At 37.0% G+C, this 21,517-nt stretch overlaps 1 protein-coding gene and 1 long non-coding RNA gene across 3 annotated transcripts in view; one reads left to right on the plus strand and one right to left on the minus strand.

Annotated features, from left to right (window-relative positions):
• Positions 1 to 21,517, plus strand: part of FGF14 (fibroblast growth factor 14) — a 692,204-nt gene that overhangs the window by 17,925 nt on the left and 652,762 nt on the right. The window contains exon 1 of one of the 2 annotated variants that reach the window (XM_033177336.1): positions 15,468 to 15,588. The exons of the other annotated variant lie outside the window; for it this stretch is intronic. The gene's annotated coding sequence lies outside the window, so the exon portion shown is untranslated. Of the gene's footprint in view, positions 1 to 15,467; positions 15,589 to 21,517 lie in introns of those variants that run through there. 2 annotated transcript variants of the gene reach the window in all.
• On the minus strand, positions 9,116 to 15,381 carry LOC117063544. Its single transcript, XR_004428981.1, has 2 exons — positions 15,307 to 15,381; positions 9,116 to 9,446 (listed from the first exon to the last, which is right to left on the minus strand). It is a non-coding gene; the product is annotated as an uncharacterized LOC117063544 (long non-coding RNA).

The raw sequence follows: 21,517 nt of genomic DNA on the forward strand, positions 1-21,517 counted from the left end.
AAACCTTAAACATTTTTAGGGGCATAAGAGAGTATGGTGAGTACCAAGAATGACAAGTATAGATAAATGAGGGATAGGAATTTGAGTTGATTTGCCTTCCAGTAGACATAATGATATGTGAAATCTGAGAGTTTTGCCTTATCAAGAGTATTTATCTTTTGTCTCCCAAATATACCTCTAGTAGTTCTTTATCGTGTAATACAAGAGACAGGTTTGCAGCCATTTTTTTATTTGCCACACATGATAGATAATAGTCTCATGTTTAATGAACTTTTATAAATATTTTTTCCTGCCCACAAGTTTTAACTTCCCTTTTTCGCTATATCTCAGAAAATAATATTATAAATCAGGTAACAAAAACGCTACTAGAAAAATCGTTTTGAATATATTTTGATTATAGAAAAAACAAACATTGAAAAACACTGAAACTTTTTTATTATTAATAAGTTACTTGAATAACATCTTGCATCTGATCATGGCATGTGAGTGATGGGGCACCATGACTGAACTGATACTAGATTTTAACATATGACAGTTGGTCTCCTTTTAAAAAAAGATACTAAAATTTTTTGTAATATTTTTAATGTGTGATATCTTATCTCAGATAGTTGATTCAACACCCAACCCTTCCTGAATTCCTTCTACATGAAGGACAGTGTGCTTGGTCCTGTGGGTGATACATGAATCAGAGAGGATCTTAAGCTTTCCAAGGGAATTAGAGGGCACTGGAAAGTTGGATAAAGATGTAGAGTTGCTGGGGATGGTCAATCCTGGAGCTAAAGCAGTGATTGATAGAGGTGGAGGATTAAACGGATCCATCCTCATTCCCCCTTTTTCTCCCATTCTCTTTCTCTCCTTGTCACTGCCAGTCATGGCAGGAGATTCTACTCACTGGACCAGATTAGGAATAGATTTGGACTAGAATATTTCCAAACAGAATGAAGAGTACACGGCTGTCCTTAGATAGCATTTGATAAGTTAGGTACATTTGTAAGTTGAAAAGATAGTAATATGATGAAAATAGTAATAGCTATTACTTCTATAAAGTAAGTTATAACTAGAAATTGGTTTATTGTCCAACAAAGCTGATTGACAATGCCTTTAGGGCCTTTGTGCATTTTTGCTTTTAAATATGCTTACTTGACATATTTGTCTCATGAAAAATAAAGCAACCTTAAATAACTTTTGTTATATAAAATATCTAAAATAATTTGTGATAACAATTCAATTATAGTTGTAATTGCATTTCTTAAACCCAGATTATGAGTTATAAATCTCACTTTTATAACAGCTTTATTGAAATATAATTCATATACCATATAATTTACCCTTTTTAAAGTATACAATTCAATAGTTTTTAGTATATTCACATAGTTGTGCAACCATTACCATTATTCAATTCTAGAATGTTTTCATCAACTTAAAAAAGAAATCCCGGCTGGGCGCGGTGGCTCAAGCCTGTAATCCCAGCACTTTGGGAGGCCGAGACGGGCGGATCACGAGGTCAGGAGATCGAGACCATCCTGGCTAACACGGTGAAACCCCGTCTCTACTAAAAATACAAAAAAACTAGCCGGGCGAGGTGGCGGGCGCCTGTAGTCCCAGCTACTTGGGAGGCTGAGGCAGGAGAATGGCGTGAACCCGGGAGGCGGAGCTTGCAGTGAGCTGAGATCCGGCCACTGCACTCCAGTCCGGGCAACAGAGCGAGACTCCGCCTCAAAAAAAAAAAAAAAAAAAAAAAAGAAATCCCATAACCTATTAGCAGTAACTCTCTATTTCCCCATCCCCTATCCCCTGGCAACCACTGATATGCTTTCTATGTCTTATGAATTTGCTTGTTCTAGATATTTCATATGAATGGAATCATTCAATATGTGGCTTCTTTTATTTAGAATAATGTTTTCAAAGTTCAAGCACGTATCAGTATTTCATTTTGTTTCATTATTGTATAGTATTCTACCATGTGGATATATCCATTTTTTAAATTCATTCTTCAGTTGATAGACATTTGGGTTGCTTTCATTATTTTGCTACTATAAATAATGCAGCTATTAACATTTATGTATACACTTTTACATGGACATATGTTTCAATTCTCTTGGGTATGTAACTAGCAATAGAATTACTAGGTCAGATGACAATCTATGTTTAACATTTTGAGTGACCACCAAATGTTTATCAAAACAGCTGTGCATTTTGCATTCACTCTAGCAACGTATGAGGGTTCTAATTTCTCCATATCTTTGTCAACACTTATTATGATCTGTGTTTTTGATTGTAGTAATTTTGGTGGATGTGAAGTATGTCATTGTGGATTTGATTTGCATTTCCTTTGTGACTGATTATGTTGAGCACCTTTTTGGTGATTACGGACCAATTGTATATCTTCTTTGGAGAAATGTCTACTCAAATTATTTGCCCATTTTTAATATGGTTGTCTTTTAAATTTTGAGTTGTCAGAGCTCTTTTTGTATTCTGGATACAAGTTTCTTATCAAGTATATGATTTAGAAGTATTTTATCCCATTCTGTGGATTTTCTTTTCACTTTCTTCATGGTGTCCTCCAAAGCACAAAGTTTTTAATTTTCTTGAAGTCCAGTTTATGTGTTTATTCTTTTGTCACTTATATAGTTTGTATCATACCTAATAAATCATTTCCTAACCCAATATCATAAAGATTTGGTCCTAAGTTTTTCTCTGAGAGTTTTAGCCCTTACGTAGGTCTGTGATCTATTTTGACTTAATTTAGTAGATGTTGTGAGGTAGGGGTCCAACTTCAGGCTTAAGCCTGTAGACATCTAATTTTTCAAGGAACATTTGTTGATAATCTCATGGGACATTAAATTTCATTTTGAGTTGACATATAACCAAAATACCTTTTTAACATTCTTAATTTGTTTTACCAAGGAACAATCTAAAAATGTCCTGGTGTTTCAAAGAAATAAATTATTGTATATTACATGAAATGATAACCGGGATACTGTAAACATTTTTGCTAACAATGCCTGCCTGCTTTTACTGTAGCTTAGCTTAGAACTTTTAAAAAATTAATACTCTTGTGAAACATATAAGTACTTTCAAGAAATTAATACCCTCCTGAAACTAGAACATGTTTTTGCTCATTCAGGCTGCTATAACAAAATTCCTTAGACTGGGTATTTATTAATTTCTCATGTTCCTAGAGGCTGAAAGGTCCAAGATCAGTGCACCAGCAAATTCAGTGTCTGTGACGGCTTGCTCTCTGCTTCAAAGATGGTGCCTGCTTCCTGCATCCTCACATGGCAGAAGGGAAGAACAATCTCCCTTGAGCCTCTCTTACAAAGGCACTAATCCCATTCCTGTGGGACAGCCCTCATGACCTAATCATTTCCTAAAGGCTCCACCTCTTAATATAGGTTTCAACATACTAATTTTGGGGGAATGCAGACATTTAGACCACAGCAAACACTTAGACTATATGTAGATAATGGAATGAACAATTTTTATGTACAGATGGTTCCTGACTTAGAATGGTTTGGCTTACTATTACTCAACTTTACAATGGTGTGAAAGCAGTACACATTCAGACTGCCCATACAACCATCCTGTTTTTTTACTTTAAGTATAATATTCAATAAATTGTATAAGATATTCAACACTTCATTATAAAATAGGCTTTGTGTTAGACAATTTTGCCCAACTGTAGGCTAATATGTGTTATGAACATGTTTAAGGTAGACTGGGCTAAGGTAAGATGATTAGTTGGTTAGGTGTATTAAATGGATTTTTGACTTACAATATTTTCAGTTTACAGTAGGTTATTGGGTTGTAACCCCATTGTAAGTTGAGGAGCATCTATATTTATCTTTGATTAAAAATTGTTCTGACTCTTTATCTGTGTTTATTTTTCAAAGCATAGGCATTTCATTAATACACTGACAATATGGTGCTATATTTACTTTTAATTTGTCTGCTCAGTTTTAAAGTTAAATGTAATGAAAGTCAGGATTCACTGTGAGATGTAAATTACACTTCTTGTATTTAAATTTATTCTGGTTTCCTTATTAAATATCTCTCGCAAAACATAAACATTCCTTGATTTGAATGTCATCTAAAGTTTTAACAGACCAGCCTCTCCTGCTGCAGCTCACTGTGCTTTGTTAGGAAAATACCCGATTCAGTAGATTAAAGCCCTGTCATCGTAAGTAGGTAGAGCCTTCCTGAAGTAGCTAGACATTCTGAGGGTCAATCATCTGAGAAAAGTTGCAGCCATGAACTTGAACCCTGAAAGTGGGAGTTAACTAGATAGCAAAAGGACTTCATGCTCTGTCTCATACATTTCTTGGGTTTGGATATTTAAGTTGCTAGATATAATTGGGCATTTGGGGCAGGTTAGAGCTGAATAGGGAGGCAGTCATGTGCTGAACTTTAAACTGAAAACAGGTAAACTGTGTGCCAGATGATTCAGTTCCATGACATTCTGTGATTACTTCCTTTGTATTATATCCAGATATTTGGTTATCTTGCATTTAAAGATTTCAGCCTTGCCTTGGCTGTGCTCTGAGAATTTGAGAAAAGGGATATTTACCTTTGCTTAAACCAGAGTATTAAATTCAGAGAGTATTAAATTCAGAGCCTCACTCAGTATTCTCTCTTTTGAAACCATCGTTAGTGAGCTACCTAAAGGGGAAGATGCAGTTAGTGAGCTACCTAAAGGGGAACATGCATCTGGAGGCTTGAATAAGGCTTTCAGAGACCTAGCTGACTTTCCAGTGAAAACTTTGGAGGCTCTTGGTTTATTTTCTTAAGGAAAATGGAAATTTTTCTCTTAAAAGATAAACCTTTTGTTTTATGATAGCAAAAAACATTTTCTTTTCTATTACATGGCCAGAAAAAGTACAATTATGTGAGATGAGTTGCTTTACCTTTCTAACTTGTTTACTCATTAGATAAGTAAACAAAGTTGGCCTCAAACTTTAGAAGAGGGTGGACTTGTTAACCCGAACATGTTAGCATATAGGTGTTCTTTTACCTTAATCTATGTGCACATGAACTCCTGACCACAGGTGATCCGCCCACCTCGGCCTCCCAAAGTGTTGGGATTACAGGCGTGAGCCACCACGCCTGGCCCATTATCTGTGCTAGAATATTAAGATACCTGCTTTTCTTGTATGTACTCTAGCATTAGTCATGTGTATATGCCAAAATGGATATTTGAAAATATTTTCTGGCTTTTATAATGTATGTATGTCACGTCATTTTTACTATTCTCTTCCCTAATTATTTACACCTAAAAATAATTATCTTAAAAACTTTGAGGTAAATTTTATGGTCATTCCCATTCTCTGATGCTTTTTACTCTATTTATAAACGAACAAAGCACATATTAAAGCAACCTAAGTATTGAAGCCTTGGCTATGCTCTTGGTGATTCTGCTCACACTTGAACACTATAAATAGCCTGTCCTGTCAATTTTTTATATTCATGCAGATTGTAGCCTTTCCTTTATTCCTACTTGACTACTTTGTGCTCTGTCATTCACTTCTTTTTCTTAGGAAAAAAAAAGTGACCTAGATATTTGAAGTCTAGCTTGAATTTGCCTTTTTCAAGGACCTTGTAGGAAACTCTCTGCTCCATAAATAAGCATCCTGCCTTGGGTGGTAGAGAGGTTGGGCCCAATGAGTACATTTCTCACTGCAGGCTTCAGGTCACTGGGGCTTTTCCTCACACCTGGCACCAGCGGGCTTATGCCAGTGGCAGTAAACAACAAACTTCTCCCTTTCTTGGGAATGTTGGAAAACGTGGAATTCCAATGTGCTCAGAGAATATGGTTTAGAGAAACTCGCATGTGAAGATGACCTGATTCAAAATGTCAGTCAACTAATTAAATAATTGATTTCCTATTGAATATTTAATATCCCAGCAGCAATTAAATTTCATTTCAAGTTACTTCATACTTCCTTGGATATTTTATTTATTTAGAATGTTACAGAATTATAGCAAGGGCTTTCTTTTTCCAGGAGAGGCAATGGGTGAAAGGAAATGTCTTTAAGAGAGCTGTAGACTAGACTGTTGTATATGGAGGCCTGGACTATAAAAGCCATGACGACATCATCAGTATCTGACTGATCATTGAAAACCTAGGAATGAATGAGGGCATGGAGGAGAGGCAGACAGTGGAAAGAAAAGAGCGCAGAACAGGGTTGTATTAGTCTGTTCTCATACTGCTAATAAAGACATATCTGATACTGGGTAATTTATAAAGGAAAGAGGTTTAATTGACTCATGACTGGAGAGGCCTCACAATCATGACAGTGGTGAATGTGGAGCAAAGTCACATCTTACATGGTGGCAGACAAGAGAGCTTGTGCAGGGGAACTGCCATTTATAAACCATCAGATCTCGTGAGACTTATTCACTACCATGAGAACAGTATGGGGGAAACTGCCCCCATGATTCAGTTATCTCCACCTGGCTCCACCCTTGACACATGGGGATTATTACAATTCAAGGTGAAATATGGGTAGGGACACAGCCAAACCTGAATATCAAGGGTGCTTACAGATTCCATTAGTTAATGAAATAATGGACCCAGCTAGGCTTTTTATTGACAGCAGAACCAGCAGATTTATTCCTTAAAATTTGGATATCAATGTGGAGATGTACTTTAGATACTACCACTTCAAAATTAACAGTTTTTTTCATTTCAGTTAGGTTTGAACTCAAGAAGATACTTTCAAAGAAAATATATATTAGTACATCCTGTTCTTTTGGTTATGATTTTTGATTTTACATGTACAGTTTTAAATTTGTTGTTGATCTTTTTAAGGAACAAGATTGGAAAAGCAAGCAAGACAGATAGCTTTTATTGATACTTTAATTGCTGATTTGGGATTGGGTTCTCTTGAGACTAGAGTTTCTTCTTGCATGAAAAGAAACTCACATGAATATTTTTCCTTACTGGAATTTGGAAGATATAACCTAAAATAGAAACTCAAGTTTATATTTAAAATTGTAGCCTCCTATATAAGCAGTCTTATTTATTGAATTTCAAGTATTCATTTTATTTCACTCAGAAGGTGGGTTTTATATGTATAATTTTTATTTTTTTATATATAAAGCCTTGCCTAGTCTTCTACATCATTGTTATTAAATAACGGTAAATTGAGTCAAAGAATTTTTTTCAGTCATTAATTTACTACAAAGTCTTATACTTTCAGTTAAAACATTTTATTATTTGTATTACACTATATGCTGGCTGATTTGATCACCGCTGTGACTTGTACATTGTGCTAGAAATTAGGGTACAGGAGCACAAAATACTTAATTCTGGCTCCAGCTGAGCATCTGCCCCTAGATCGATGCTGCCTAGTAGTGAAGATTAAGACAGTATGGATGGCCGGGCGCGGTGGCTCAAGCCTGTAATCCCAGCACTTTGGGAGGCCGAGACGGGCGGATCACGAGGTCAGGAGATCGAGACCATCCTGGCTAACACGGTGAAACCCCGTCTCTACTAAAAATACAAAAAACTAGCCGGGCGAGGTGGCGGGCGCCTATGGTCCCAGCTACTCGGGAGGCTGAGGCAGGAGAATGGCGTGAACCCGGGAGGCGGAGCTTGCAGTGAGCTGAGATCCGGCCACTGCACTCCAGACCAGGCGACAGAGCAAGACTCCGTCTCAAAAAAAAAAAAAAAAAAGAAAAAAGACAGTATGGATGTAGATTTCATTCGTGGGTGTAACTGTGGCAGCAGGGCTATTACTTTTTACCAGCATGAGTGACCTTTCCTATCACAGTGTGTTTCCAATTCCATTTGGGTACAGTGAGCTGAAATGATTGGCCAGATGTTATGGCTCATTTATCTAAAGTCTCCCTTTAACTCTAGTTGTGTTACATTGCTCTGCCTTTTTGAACTCTGTTTTGTTTAGTTCAAACAAACAAAAAGTTTAGTCACCTGAAGCAGAGTTTAGCAAATGTGTATTTATTAATCGAAGTTCTCTCACATCTCAAATATTCTTTATCTTGCAGAATCAGCATAATTCACTAGCAAGCTTGTATTTTTATGAAATTCTTTCAAGTTATTGGAAATTTAGTTAAAATTGCAGAAGCTACCAATATCTCTTGAATCACTTAAAAATTTACTTTAGCCCTTAATTGAAAAACTGCTAGAAGAAATTGATTTGGTTTTGTATAATATAATTCCTTTTGGTGAATGTTTAGTGAGGCTAAATAATCTGACACATCTGCTTACTGACGTATATATATTTTATATGTAAGATATATATTTAAAAGATATGTGAAATATCACCTGAAACTTTAAAATTTACTTTTACTTGTATTATTCTTCAATAAAATGAATAAGGTATGGACTTTTGCACTGATAAAAAGCATACTTCTGCCTGCCTTTCTCCTTCACAGCTGAACATAATCACTTAAATGAACCATCATGCACTTAGACTCCAGACATACTCCCCTTACTGTTGTAGTACCACCATTTGTGCCCATTAAATTGTAAGTTCCAAAAAATCTGACTCTGGCTGACTCATTAATAAATGTTCAGTGCCCACAGGAGTGTTTTGCCAACAGGAGATGCTCAGTATATTTTTAATAATTGAATTGTTTATTTTAAGGTCTCTTCAATAGATAGTCAGAACCTGAAAGAGAAGTATAAATAATAACAACATCTTCTTTGGACTTTGAAACTACATCTAGGAAGAGTGACTGTAACGATGTATTCCTAATTTGTATATCCGAAGACATTTCAGGTCTGTTCTAGTACGATGTCATAGTAGGGTCACATGTACAATTAAACATAGACTTTCAGAGTTGAAAGGATCCTGAAATGTCATTATTCCAGCTTTCCATCCAATACTTGAGTTCCTTCGATAGCAGTTGTTCTCAACTTTTGCTGTATATTAGAATGAGTTGGGGAGGTTTAAAAATCCCAGTGCTCAGCCCCCATCTCAGCCCACTTGTATAAGAATTTCCAGGGGTGAGACCTAAGCATTGATATTTTCTTAGAACTCCATAGGTGATTCCAGTGCGCATTCAAGGTAGAGAGCCATTGTTCTACAAAATCTGCAAAATATTTTTCCAATCTAATTGAACTCCTCTGAAGATGAGCACCTCACTACCAAAGTTTGACTTGTGTTTATTCCATTTATTCAAATAGTAACTTAATTATAAGTGTGTTTAAATTGTAAGCTGGTTAAATGAAATAACACAAATCAAGCTCACCAATTTTAATACTCAGCTGTTGATAAACAACCCTAAAGAGTGACATTTACATTTGAATTATCTTCTTTTGAAGTAGCATTGCAGCACTTCTGAATGACTTCCAAAAGGATGATCATAAAATCACTTCAATCATTTTCAAATTTTACTTTAGCAGCAATGAAGTTATTTGGTATGACTCAGATGAACAGTCTGCTCTGTCCTGGAGTTATTATGGTCATTTCATTTTCTGCAACCTGGGGAAACAGACAAGGGATGAGCAGACTTGTTTTTACATGTACCTTACAGATTTACCTTACAGTGTTTATGGTTAAAAGTTAGGTAGGCACCTTTAGAAATGTGCTAGCTTCAAAGGAAGGTAATTTACCCTGTAGACAATTTTAAATATACTGAAATAATTGAGTGAAATAGTGAAGGCTTGGTTTTATAAAGCTCTTTGATTTTAGAGAAGAATTTTCAGAGAAAGCGCCATGTGACCACATGCACAAACACACAAACCTGTATTCTTGCTTAGGAACTTATCTGTCCTGAGACCATCCACCTGTGTGTCAGCTCTTTTGAGCACCTTTACATTTCTTTTGGTTCTTTAGTAGGACCTGGCTACTAAAAGTCAGCATATGACATAACTGATAAATACTTAAGTAGTTCTAGGGTCCTAAGAGCTGTGTTTGAGTGTCACCTCCCTTCCTACTCATGGTGTAGCCTTGGGCAAATTATTAATTTCAGCCTTAGTTTCCCTATTTTTACAGTAGAAAGAATGCCGTATATCTTGTAGGAATGTTATGAGGATTTATAATAATAATACATATAAAACTTCACAGTAGCCCCTTCATTATAGAAAGGGCTCATGGACTTAAATTTTGTGATACATTAGAATACCAGCATTGCTGGGCATACTACGATGATAATACATTTTCCTTTTTTTCCCCTACAGTAGTAGGAAAAAATCCTGAGGCTAGTTCTGTAGAGAACATCATCTTTATGCTCCTTTATAAAAAACTATTCTGAGACATGATCTTAGATTGTTCCTTTACCAAAATGAGTTTCCTCTTGGAAGTCCTAATGCTTCAGCACGTGGGTAAGCATGGGTCTCTTTAAGGATATAGAGGATAGGGGATGGTTGAAGCCCCTCGATTTTCTCTGGGGAACCAGGAACGCTAGCCTTTCTAGTAGCATACGTCAACCAAGACTTTCCTGGCATGTCTTCATTGCTAGTCTTCTTGTCTGTTACTTTGTAGAGTTGCCAGATAAAGGACAGCCATTTAAATTGGAATTTCAGATGAAGAACTAGATTTCTGTTAGTATAAATATGCCCCAAAGTCTGCATGGGACTTTTCTATTTATTCATTATTTACCTGAAATTAAAATTTAACTGAGCATCCTGTAGGTTTCTTAGTTTTTCTGAATCTGACAACCCCTACCTACATGCTATGTAGGAATTTTGGGATTAGATGTTGGGCAGGTTTTATCCTAAAGTAATATATTACTATTTTTGAATGAAGTAGAGATGAATACTTCGTAGTAAGTGAAAAGGCTAAATTATAGCATTAAAATGTCTTCATTGGTTAAAATACTACAAATATAATTGTTACAAATTAATATCAATAAATAAAAGTAGACAATGATGATCCACATAGAAGAACATCTTCCTACTTATCTAATCCCAAGAACTTAAGGAAATCTTGAACCTAAGCATCTTCCAACTACATACTTAAGGCATGTTAAAGAGAATGTATGATAGTATAAGTATATCCTTTTTAAAGAAAGTCTGAAATTAAAAAGGGTTGAAGTGTGATTATTCTTTAAGACATGTACAATCATTTTATTTACATATATTTTACATATATGTTAGTGTAGCAATTCGTAATTACTCTATAACACACTGAATTCTCCCTTCTGTAAACTTGTAAAGCATTTACTTTGTTATTCATTTATTCATATTAAGTAAGAATCTTCTGTGTGCCAAGAATTGTGCTGAGTGCTAAGGATATAAAAATAAGAGCAAATCTCTGTCCATGTGGAGCTCCTCATACAGCTCTGGAAACAGATACAATATTGACATTATAATGCAACGTGACAAGAGCTATAACAATGAAATGAATTGCTTCTAAGATCCAGAAAAAGTAGTCTGATGGAGGCTTCACTGGAGAAGGGACATTTAGACTGGATTTTCTAGGACTAAGAAGCAAATGAGGCTATTTTAGGCAGAGAAGGAGAGAGAGAGAGAGAATGAGTAAAAAAAAAAAAAAAAAAAAAAAACCCTCAAACCCAACACCCCAACCTGTGAAATAACCTGCTGTAACTTGGAACTAGTGAGAAGACAGCATGGGGAGGGCCACCCTGGAAACAGGGTAAAGAGTTGGCGATTTGATTTAAAGACAGGCAAGAGGAACCCACGAAGAACATTTTGTATCAGGTTATAAATTCTGTTTTTATTGTATAGTCAACAGGGTTTTGAATAAGACTGAGACCTTAACTCATTAAGACCTAATTGTTTGTTTCAGGAATATATCTGGAATTTGAAATAACAGGCGGCCAGAAATTGTTGCAGTAGTTCACGGGATACATGAGGACAAAAAGAATAGTGTAGGTGCACTAAAAGTGGAGAGATCTTGAATGTGAGACATTTCTAAGTTAGAATTATTAGGATTTGAACAATTTTTCTGTTGTTGGTTTATTTTTATTTTTATTTTTTGGTATGAGGAAGAAGGTATGAGGATAAAAAATAGGGATAGTTCATGTATGTGTGTGTTATTTCCCTAAGGCCTTAAGGTCTTTAGAGGCAGGGTCTCTCTCCTAACAAACAATAGTCAATACAGTCTTGTTCAATTTAAACCAGAAACATAAAATGTTTAAGATGGGTGTATTTGTACGTCAGGACTTCATTATTATTTTGACAAATCTAGTTGGTATTACAAGAATAACAGGATGCACATTGGCAAACCCATTTTTTTCCCACTTAGTTAAATAAAATAATCCAGTTGTGTGACATATAATGATTCTATCAAAATTAACCTTTGTCTTTGATAACTTCTGCCCTGTGATTGTTATCATTTACTTTAAAATATGATCATGGCCAGGTGTGGTGGTGTATGCCTATAATCCCAGCTACTCAGGAGGCTGAGGTGGGAGGATCAAGACCAACCTGGCAACATAGACTCCATTTCATAACAAACAAACAAAAATGTTTGTTTCAAAACATCACATGTACCCCATAAATATATGTATCTATTATGTACCCATAATCATTACAAATTTAAAAAATAAAAATATAATAATGTATAGTTCTTTTCATTTTTTTAATGTGTCAATGTAATTGTTCTTTGGTGCCAGGCATAGTGGCTCGCAATTGTAATCCCAGCACTTTGGGAGGCCAAGGCAGGAGATCACTTGAGGCCAGGAGTTCAAGACCAGCCTTAGCAATATAGTGAGACCCTGTCTCTACAAAAAATTTAAAAAATTAGCTGGGCATGGTGGCATATGTCTCATTCTAGCTCCTGCGGAGGCTGAGGTGGGAGCATTACTTGAGCCTGGGCGGTTGAGGATGCAGTGAGTTGTGATTGCAGCACTGCACTCCAGCTTAGGCAACAAAGCAAGACCTTGTCTCAAAAAAAAAAAAAAAAAAAAAGATTTGTTCTGTTTGATAGTTAAAGAATTCAATGCTGGATAAGTCTGAGATAGACCAAATTGTGGACTTTGAATTCACAGTTTTAGCTTTGTCGCTCAGCGTTAAAATCATAAAACCTGCAACAAAGAAGCAACAAGCAGTGATGCTTTATATGTAAGGACTTTCTTGTTCCAAGAAATGTATCACTTGATATACAACACAATGTACTATTTAAATGTAACATAAATTATATATTCCTATGCATTATTTTTCTGTTTATATATATTTTTATACTAAAAAAATGCTATTTGTGAGTTGAGTTTTACATGGATGTATTAAGGGAAGCACACCAGTTGATGAGGTCTTGTGTGAGGTCTTTAAACACACCCAGACTCTAAGGCGGCAATGAATAACCTTGAACAGGTAAGAAGCCAGGTGGCCCTAGGGTAGGGAGAAAGTGCGACATGGTAACATCCCTTTGGATAATGTCTGCAGCCGGATCCTGTGTCACCATGACTCAGCATCACACAGATATTGATTGCACAGCACAAGGAACACACAGGAAGCAAAGCTGGTCTGTCACATGGCAATTAGTTTGAGACACCACACCTGTATTCCTACCACGCATGTCGTTACCCCATATCTTTGGCTACCACAGAGGAAAGCAGAATGGATCTGGGCAATTTATTGTCTTACTTTTACTGAGGAGAGGGAGAGCAGGAGAATGCATGCTATTCCACTTTTTCTGTGCTGTAGTGGGCATGTTGGTCATTGCTGGGAGCCCTTCAGTGAAGGAAAGTTACAGAACACTAAAAAGTGTCAGGAGCTTCTATGTGGCTGAAAAACCACATTCCATGGACATCAGCAAGTGTTCTAGTGTTAGGCTGTGACTTAGGCGTGTAACTGGGCCAACAATTCCAGTTTTGCATGGAAAAAGCACACATGATTAGTTTTTCGATGAGGAAGTAGACAAGTTGAACTAATCTGTTGACTGAGAGCTTATAATATACTCATGATGAAATCTCTCTGGAGCAAGTCCTGTGAAACAGTGTAATGACTTGGCACAGGGTGGCTGGATTTGCTTTAAAAAAATTCTTATTCATGTTTATTTAGGTCCAAAGGATCCATTATACTTCAACTTTGTATGCTATTAAATTTAGAGATGACACAAGTCAGGACACATTTTACATAGTTCTTTTGTGGGACTGATAGAAAAGCCCTGATAGAATAAGGTGGCATTTATGGGCCTTTAATATCAACATTACAGAAGAAGGGGAATTGCATTTTCTTTATGTGTAAGAAAATAATGACTAGAGTAATTCTGAAATGAAATCATGGCATTGTTGTCAGGATTGGTAAGTCTTTTTAATTAAGCTATTATCATTTCTGTCATGCAGCTCCATTTAAGGTCTTAAGTAGGCAACATGATATTTTCACAGGAATTATCAAATAAACTCAGTATGTTAGCATACTTCCCTTCCCTTCCCAGGGACTTGGAAGCTTTGAATATAGAGGAGGAGAAGGTCCGATGAGGGGAAAAAGACCTTCTGAACCCCCTATGGTCATAATTCCAGGGAAAGAAGGAGAAGAAACTTAAATATTTGTTAACTCCTTACTGTCTGTTAAGATTTTTAATGTATTTTATTCCCTTTAATTTTGAAAGCAGTTCTGTGAGTTGAATATTATTTCCATTTTTTTGCTAATGAGAAAACAAGCTCCTCAGAGAAGGTGAACAGAAACTGACATATTAAAAACCCCTATCATGTAGGTACTCTGTAGGAAGTTAAGATGTATTTTCTCATTTAATTATCAAAATAAGTATCATTTTATGAACATGAATTAAAATAGGCTAGATTATACTTTGGTAACAATTAGACCCAAAATTTCAGTGGCCTAATGATATAAAGGTTTATTTTTCGCTCACACAAAGTTGACTTTGATGCCAGGGGACTTCCCAAGCCAGCTCCTCCTGTGGTTCCTTGACATTTGAGGCCAAGGGAAGGGAAGTAGCACCATGATTCGGTCACACTCCCTGGAATGAGGACTGCTTGCTTGTTGCCGCAGGGAAAAGTGACAGGAGAAGACTGCATGGGTTCTTAAGGCCTGAGCCTGGAACTTACGCACGTCCTCTTCCCTATTAGCCCATTGTCCGGGGTCTAGTCACATAGACTCACCACACAGTGGGCAGGTTGGGAATCGCGAGGGAGAAGATGGATAGCAGTGACCCCAACTGGGTCTGCTACGGCACTGTCACCCCCATTTTAAAAATGAGAAGACTGAAGTTCAGAGAGGTTAGATTATGTTCTTTGATCACTTCCTTGGTGATCTGTAGACTTAGTTCCTGAAACTAGATCTCTCTCAGTCCAAAGAATCTGTTTTTTTGCCCTCTACTCCATCTCACCCCACACACACTCTGAGTAATTTGGTGGTTTGGAGTTAGGTATGGATCTGTGGTCACCAGCCTTCAAGATGGCTCCTGTCATCCTCACCTCCTGGGATTCATGCCCTTGTCGTTCCCTCTGTCAGTGAATAGGGCTGACCTGTGTAACCAGTGTGGTATTGCAGAAGAGACAGTGTGACTTCTGGTACTAGGTCATAAAAGACAGTGGTGTTTTCATGTGTTGGATCACTTGCTCTGGGGAAAGCCAGCTGCCATCAGGTGGGGACACTAGAGCAGCCCCAGGGAGCCCCCATGTGGCAAGGAACTGAGACCTGCTGCCAACACCCAGGACCAATTTGCCATCCATGAGAGTGGGCCATCTCGGAAGTGGGTGAGTCAACCCAGGTCAGCCTTCAGATGGCTGAGCTTAGGCCAACATCTTGACAGCAAACTCATGAGAGACCCTGGGCTAGAACCACTCAACTAAGCTGCTCCCAAATAATGCTTGACCCACAGACATTGTGTGAGGTGATAAATGCTTACTGCCATTTTAAGAAGCTAAGTTTTGGGGTAATTTATTATGTGGCAATAGATAACAATATAAACCTTTTTGGATTATTTCTTTGTGTTTTTCCTGCAACTCTGAGACAATTCCTACTTTTAATGGTGAGTTTTAAAGTCAGCTAAATGAGAAAGTAATTGCCACACAATGTTATTCAATTTTAGCTGAATACATCTTATTATTTACTTTAATCTTGTAGTTCTAGGCAAGCTCTGTGTGAAGGTCTATACTAAAAAATGATATACTCTGATCTAGTTCAGAAGGGAGAATTTTTAAAGTTTACTTTCCATCAAATGTGTATTTTTCCGTTGTAAGATATTACCTGCTTGAGATTATTTTATAGTTTAAATTACATCGTGAAGTTTTGAGAAAGAACAAGCCAAGTGCATTTTTAGTAAGATTTTACTGCCAGGAGGAAGACAGAATCCGGAAGTGACTGCTTGCTTTTTATGCAAGCAGGTTGTCAGTGTTTCAGTCGGTGCTTGCTGCTGAGGCAGGAGAGAATAATGGTGTAAAGGGGGGCTTCCGCAGTGCCGGACCGGAAGCCACCATGGGAGCGCCACGTCCATGTGCAGGTCGCAGGCTTCCTTATGTCCTGAATACCACGTCTCTGCATTTCATGTGAGTAGTCTTAGATTATTCATCAAAGAACAGGTTATGTTTACAAATAGAATGATTTTAAGGAATATTATAATTCAGCATCTTGACCACTGGTACTGGTACAACATGTTATAATATACTGTGCATTTAAGTTTTTCAATCACACATGATTTACTCTTTAATGTTGTATAATCTTTCTGAGATTATCTTTAAGCTGGGGAATCTTGTGTTTCCCAGGGTACCAGGAGGGGAACACTGGGTACGAGTCAGTAGTCTATGAACTCCAGTGAAAGGCAGCAGGATACAATTTCTATTTGATTTAACATTCTCTTAATATCACTGTTTTAAAAACCTTGTGTTGGGTGAGATAAAATGTTCTTAATGAAAACCTTTTCACTAACTGTTGATGCCCATTTGCCCCCTACCCCCATTAACAAACACTTCCCATATATACACTCTGAACTTTCTATCTTAGCTTACTTTTTAACAGTTGGGCAAATGACAGTGGAGAGAACATTGTTTAGATCAAACAACGTATTATTGTTGGAAATATGGCTGTCTCATAGAAATATAGCCAATTCAGGGTAATAGTGACTATATATTATATTCACACATACACATTTTGTAGGTCTACATATACAAAAATATAGACACATATACATTTCCACATATAACTCTATATAAAAAAACTGTAACTGTAATTATAACTACACACACACACACACACACACACACACACACACACATATACATAAACAGGTTGGAAGTAGGAGATCCCCAAGGAAGTGGAGACTGAAATTCAGACGTGGGGACCTTAGCAAGGTGAGTCAGACAGTGAGAACTAATGAGAGATTCCCTGCAGGAACATCTAACAGATTATAGTGGACGAAGCAAAACAAAGAATCAAAGATAATGCAAAAGTTTCTAATGAAAAGTCATACTTTAACAAGCATGGGGAAATATAATTACAAACTTTTGATATACATAATAATTTTTATGAGTAGAATCCGGAGAGGTGGCTGCAGCAGGAATTACTGTCACCGTTTTGTAAATGAAGAAACTGGCTCAAAGAATTTTAATTGATTTTTTTAAAGGTTTCATAGTTAGTCGAGGATAAAGCCAAAATTGGAATCTAGGGGTTTTGACTTCAGATCTTTCTATTTCCATGGATTCTTCAACTGGAGGTCTGGGCGTGGCCCTCTAGGATCCATGCTGTGCTATCCTGTCATGTATAGGCTGTGTGTGTCTGTGGATTTTTCCGGTTAGAGGACCCAGACTTTGAGATTCTCAAAGGGGCTGTGACTCGATAGAGCTTAAGAACTTTGTTTCTCCCTAGTGACTGCCTGGCTCAAGGGACCAAAAGGATGACGAAATGAGAGGGATGGTCCTGCTGAAACATTAGATCATGGAAAAGTACATTCCCACAATGGAGAGACCTAGTTGTGTCAAGAGTCCTGATTGCAGGACAGAAAAGAGCAAGACTGTTGGAAGTTAGGTAAATTTTTAAGGGAAAAATCTTACTTGGGGCTAGGCTAACTCTGCATCCTACTCAGGAAAGCAGGTCGGACTGAACAGTTTAGGCCACATGGATGTTATGACTAAGCAATAGTTTCGCAGCTCGCCCATTTGCATGTGCTTTCCAGTTTTTTGGACATTTCTCCCATAGACAGTTGTTCTTGTGCTCTGTTGCATGCTGATGCTCAACTGCAGAGGAATCGAATGGAGAAGTTCAGAGAGACAGTGGTTTCTGACCACTGGCTGCGGTGCTGTGGATGGTGCCAGTGAAGGGTGGATGCCTTTTGTTGAAAACTCGCTTAGACTTTGTCATCAAGGTGTCTCTGCCATTTTGTAATCTAAAGTCAGATCTGTTTACACTTCATAAGTATTGTTGGGTTTACTTGGCAATATATAGAAATGTCTATTGAGAAGTCCTTCAATTGCCATAATTCGTTTTTTCTCAAGTGTAGTAAATAGGAAATATTCTTAAGCATGAAATAGTGAAGAGCTAAAGTGGGAGGGCTGGAATTTGAAACTGCCTGAACAAACTCAGTCTCTAGAAGAACTCCACTACTGTTGGAGTTACTGTGAATATGTGAGCATCCTTCTAAGGCTGAATTGAGTCCACCATGAGGTTGTGGCTTGTTATACTAATTTCAAAACCATGAAAACAAATCGGCATGAAAGTAGTGTCATGCTAAAGCATCCTGGTTGCTTTAAACCTCAAACATGGTGCCCAGAAACATATTTTACAGCACAACTGCTTTTGATCATTTGAGTGTTCACTAAGGAAATCATTGCATTGCATTAATACAGATGTGCACATTTCTCCTGTTGAAATTGACTTAAAAAGTTTAGTGCAAAATCCAGTGGCACTTACAGCATCTTCCTTATAATAAAAAAGTAGCAATAACACAATTTCCTTCAGATCCACAACCACGTACCTGGGTATCCAAATGATCTAAAATTGTTAGCTTAGCTCTGTCTCCATCTCAGGTGCAAACAAGGAAGATGAAAGTGTGTTTTGGGGTTGAGATATTCAAATGCAACAAAATAATAGTCAAGACCTTTCTTCAGGAAAAGATCCGTTGAAAGACACTTGACAGGATCCTGCAGGACATTGAGTTCCATTCCCCTGAAAAATGGAGATATCTCTCTGTTTAATGTTAGACATGAAGGTAAAGAATCTTGCCTATACATTTGTGGAAGCAGATAGAGAAGAAATCAATCGAACTATTCAGAGTGGCAACAGGACAAATAAAGAGCTCCCGACAGCGGTCACAGGCAGATGATGGAGACATCACATTAAAGAATTAAAGAATAATATATTTTCTCCGGTTCAAGAAATGCCTTTTTTTCCCCTTGTGGCATAATAATAATAAACATTAATCTTAATGGCAGAATCCTGCTATGGGAAAAGAGCCTTTTCTAACAGAATGCAGTGGCGGTGTACTGGAACACATAGTGTTCTAATTGAGCATGTACCACGCCTACATTTTTAGAGCACTTTACAGTTTACAAAGCTCTTTTAACACTTCTTATCTCATCCAAATAGGCTGGAGTCCTATTTCTGATTTCCCAGTTGACCATGTGAAATACAAAAACTTGCTCAACCTCTCCCAGAATCACTTTCTTTTCCTTGCAAAATGAGGAAATTAATGCCATCCCAAATGAATATTTTCTTTCTAAATCAGTGAATGAGAGTATGTTTTCTCTATAAATAAATTAGTAACTCTAATAACTGGAGGTCACAATTAACTGATCTAAATGTTAAGTCGATGAACCATTCAATTTGAATTTTGGAGTGTGTTAATTTTAACTGTGATTGGTGCAAAATTACTGTACATTTTGATTTCTTTGTTACTTATTTTTCTTTCATATGTATATCTCTCTTAAAACAATAAATTGTATTATACTTCCTGTTACTGCAATGAAATATTATTAAAGTCAAGTCAGTTTTTATGCCTTAATGGTTTAATATTCTTAACATGCTCACTATTTTTAATGAGTTTTTACCTATAGAAAGTAAATCATTCTCTTTTTCAACACTTCAATAAAGTAATCTTTTCCATGTGAATTTAATTAACATGTAAGTTTTTTCCCTTCATAATATGATTAGAAAACGATAATTCAGTATTATTTTAATCTGATTTTGAAAATTTTACCCTGCAAAATTGTTATTTAAAATTTGAGTTTTTTTCTATACTTGTATGGACTTTAGAAATGAATATCAAAATAAAATCCTTTTTCTTTCTTCTTTAGGCATTGGATAAAATAGTAGTGTGAGGACCATGGGTTCTGTTCTCACTAAACTCATAATTTTTATGAGAAAGAGAGACACAGATTTATTGAATAAAATCTGTGCTGTGTCAACGAAGTGCTATTATACATAGAGGTAAACAGCTGATTTTGCCTGCAGGCAAGATTAACTTCCCCCATATCATTCTGTTCATATTGCACTTATCCTGTTGATAAGGTATTATAATGAGTAAAGTTTCCATCTCCTCTGCTAAATATTTAACCTCTTAGAGCAGATTCACTTTTATTTATCTCAATATCTCTATTCCTTATCTTGAATTATGCTCATTAAACATTTACTGAATTCAGTTTGGTGGAGAGAAGTTAGAAGAGCCCATAGAGGAGATAACATTTAGTAAATGAGATAATACTCGACATAGGCTTGAATAATAATGAGCCAGAAAAAGGATCAAATAGGGGTGAGGAGGAAAGTACAGTCCTAGCAAAATCATGAGGGAATGAAAGCTTGTAAAGTATTTGGAAAAGGGTGACCTAGTGGTAGGGAGTGGCTAGAAATGGAGATGAAACGGTTTGACCCAGGCCATATTTATAAGGGCCTGGACTATCATGGCAATGAATTTAGAGTCTTCTGGAACAAACAGATCACATCAGTGTCTGGCAGTAGTGAGGACACTGCCAGCAGCAGTGGCCCCAGAAAGAAGGGCACGACAATACTTCAAATAAGAAGATGAAGTCCTGAACCAAGGCAGTGGCCGTGGAAATGGAGAAGAGGACATGATACCAAGAGACAATGAAGACTGAAGGAGACTGGGCCACTGACACCATGAAACCACCATGTCAGCCCTAGACTGCTTTTCACGTCCACACTGTTATCTGAGAGATGATTAAAAAAAAAAAAAAAAGTCCTATCTTGTTCAAGCAAAGGCTATTAGGTTCTCTGTTATGTCAGTTAAAATCGTAACCTAATGAATACAAGGAAGACATCCAATGGGTTCAGTTTGGAAGATGTGAAATCTGAAGTTGTTTTAAGGGTCTAGAATTCAAAATAGTGTTCAAAGGTAAAGATAAAATTTTGGAAATGAATCCCACATGAATTCATAGCTGAAACCATGGAACTGAAGAACAACAGCATTTACAGGGAAGGCAAATGATGGAGTGGCAAACGGTGCAGGAAACACTCAGGGAAAACAGAACAGCATTTCTGGAAGTGGATTCTGTTACAAATTCCTATAGTACTGTCCTGGAGGTGTGCTACGAGAGAAAATTCACAGCCAATACACAGCGTGGCTGGAGTCTGAGGCCTAAAATCCCCATGGCCAGTCTACATCTCAGGCACCAGTTCCTAAGACATTTTGGCACCCGAATGCTTTCAACATTTTGGGCAGCAGGCTTTGATGCCAGG

The sequence above is a fragment of the Trachypithecus francoisi genome, unplaced genomic scaffold, assembly GCF_009764315.1.
Source record: "Trachypithecus francoisi isolate TF-2019V2 unplaced genomic scaffold, Tfra_2.0 Lachesis_group18, whole genome shotgun sequence".
In the NCBI taxonomy this organism is placed as follows: domain Eukaryota; kingdom Metazoa; phylum Chordata; class Mammalia; order Primates; family Cercopithecidae; genus Trachypithecus; species Trachypithecus francoisi.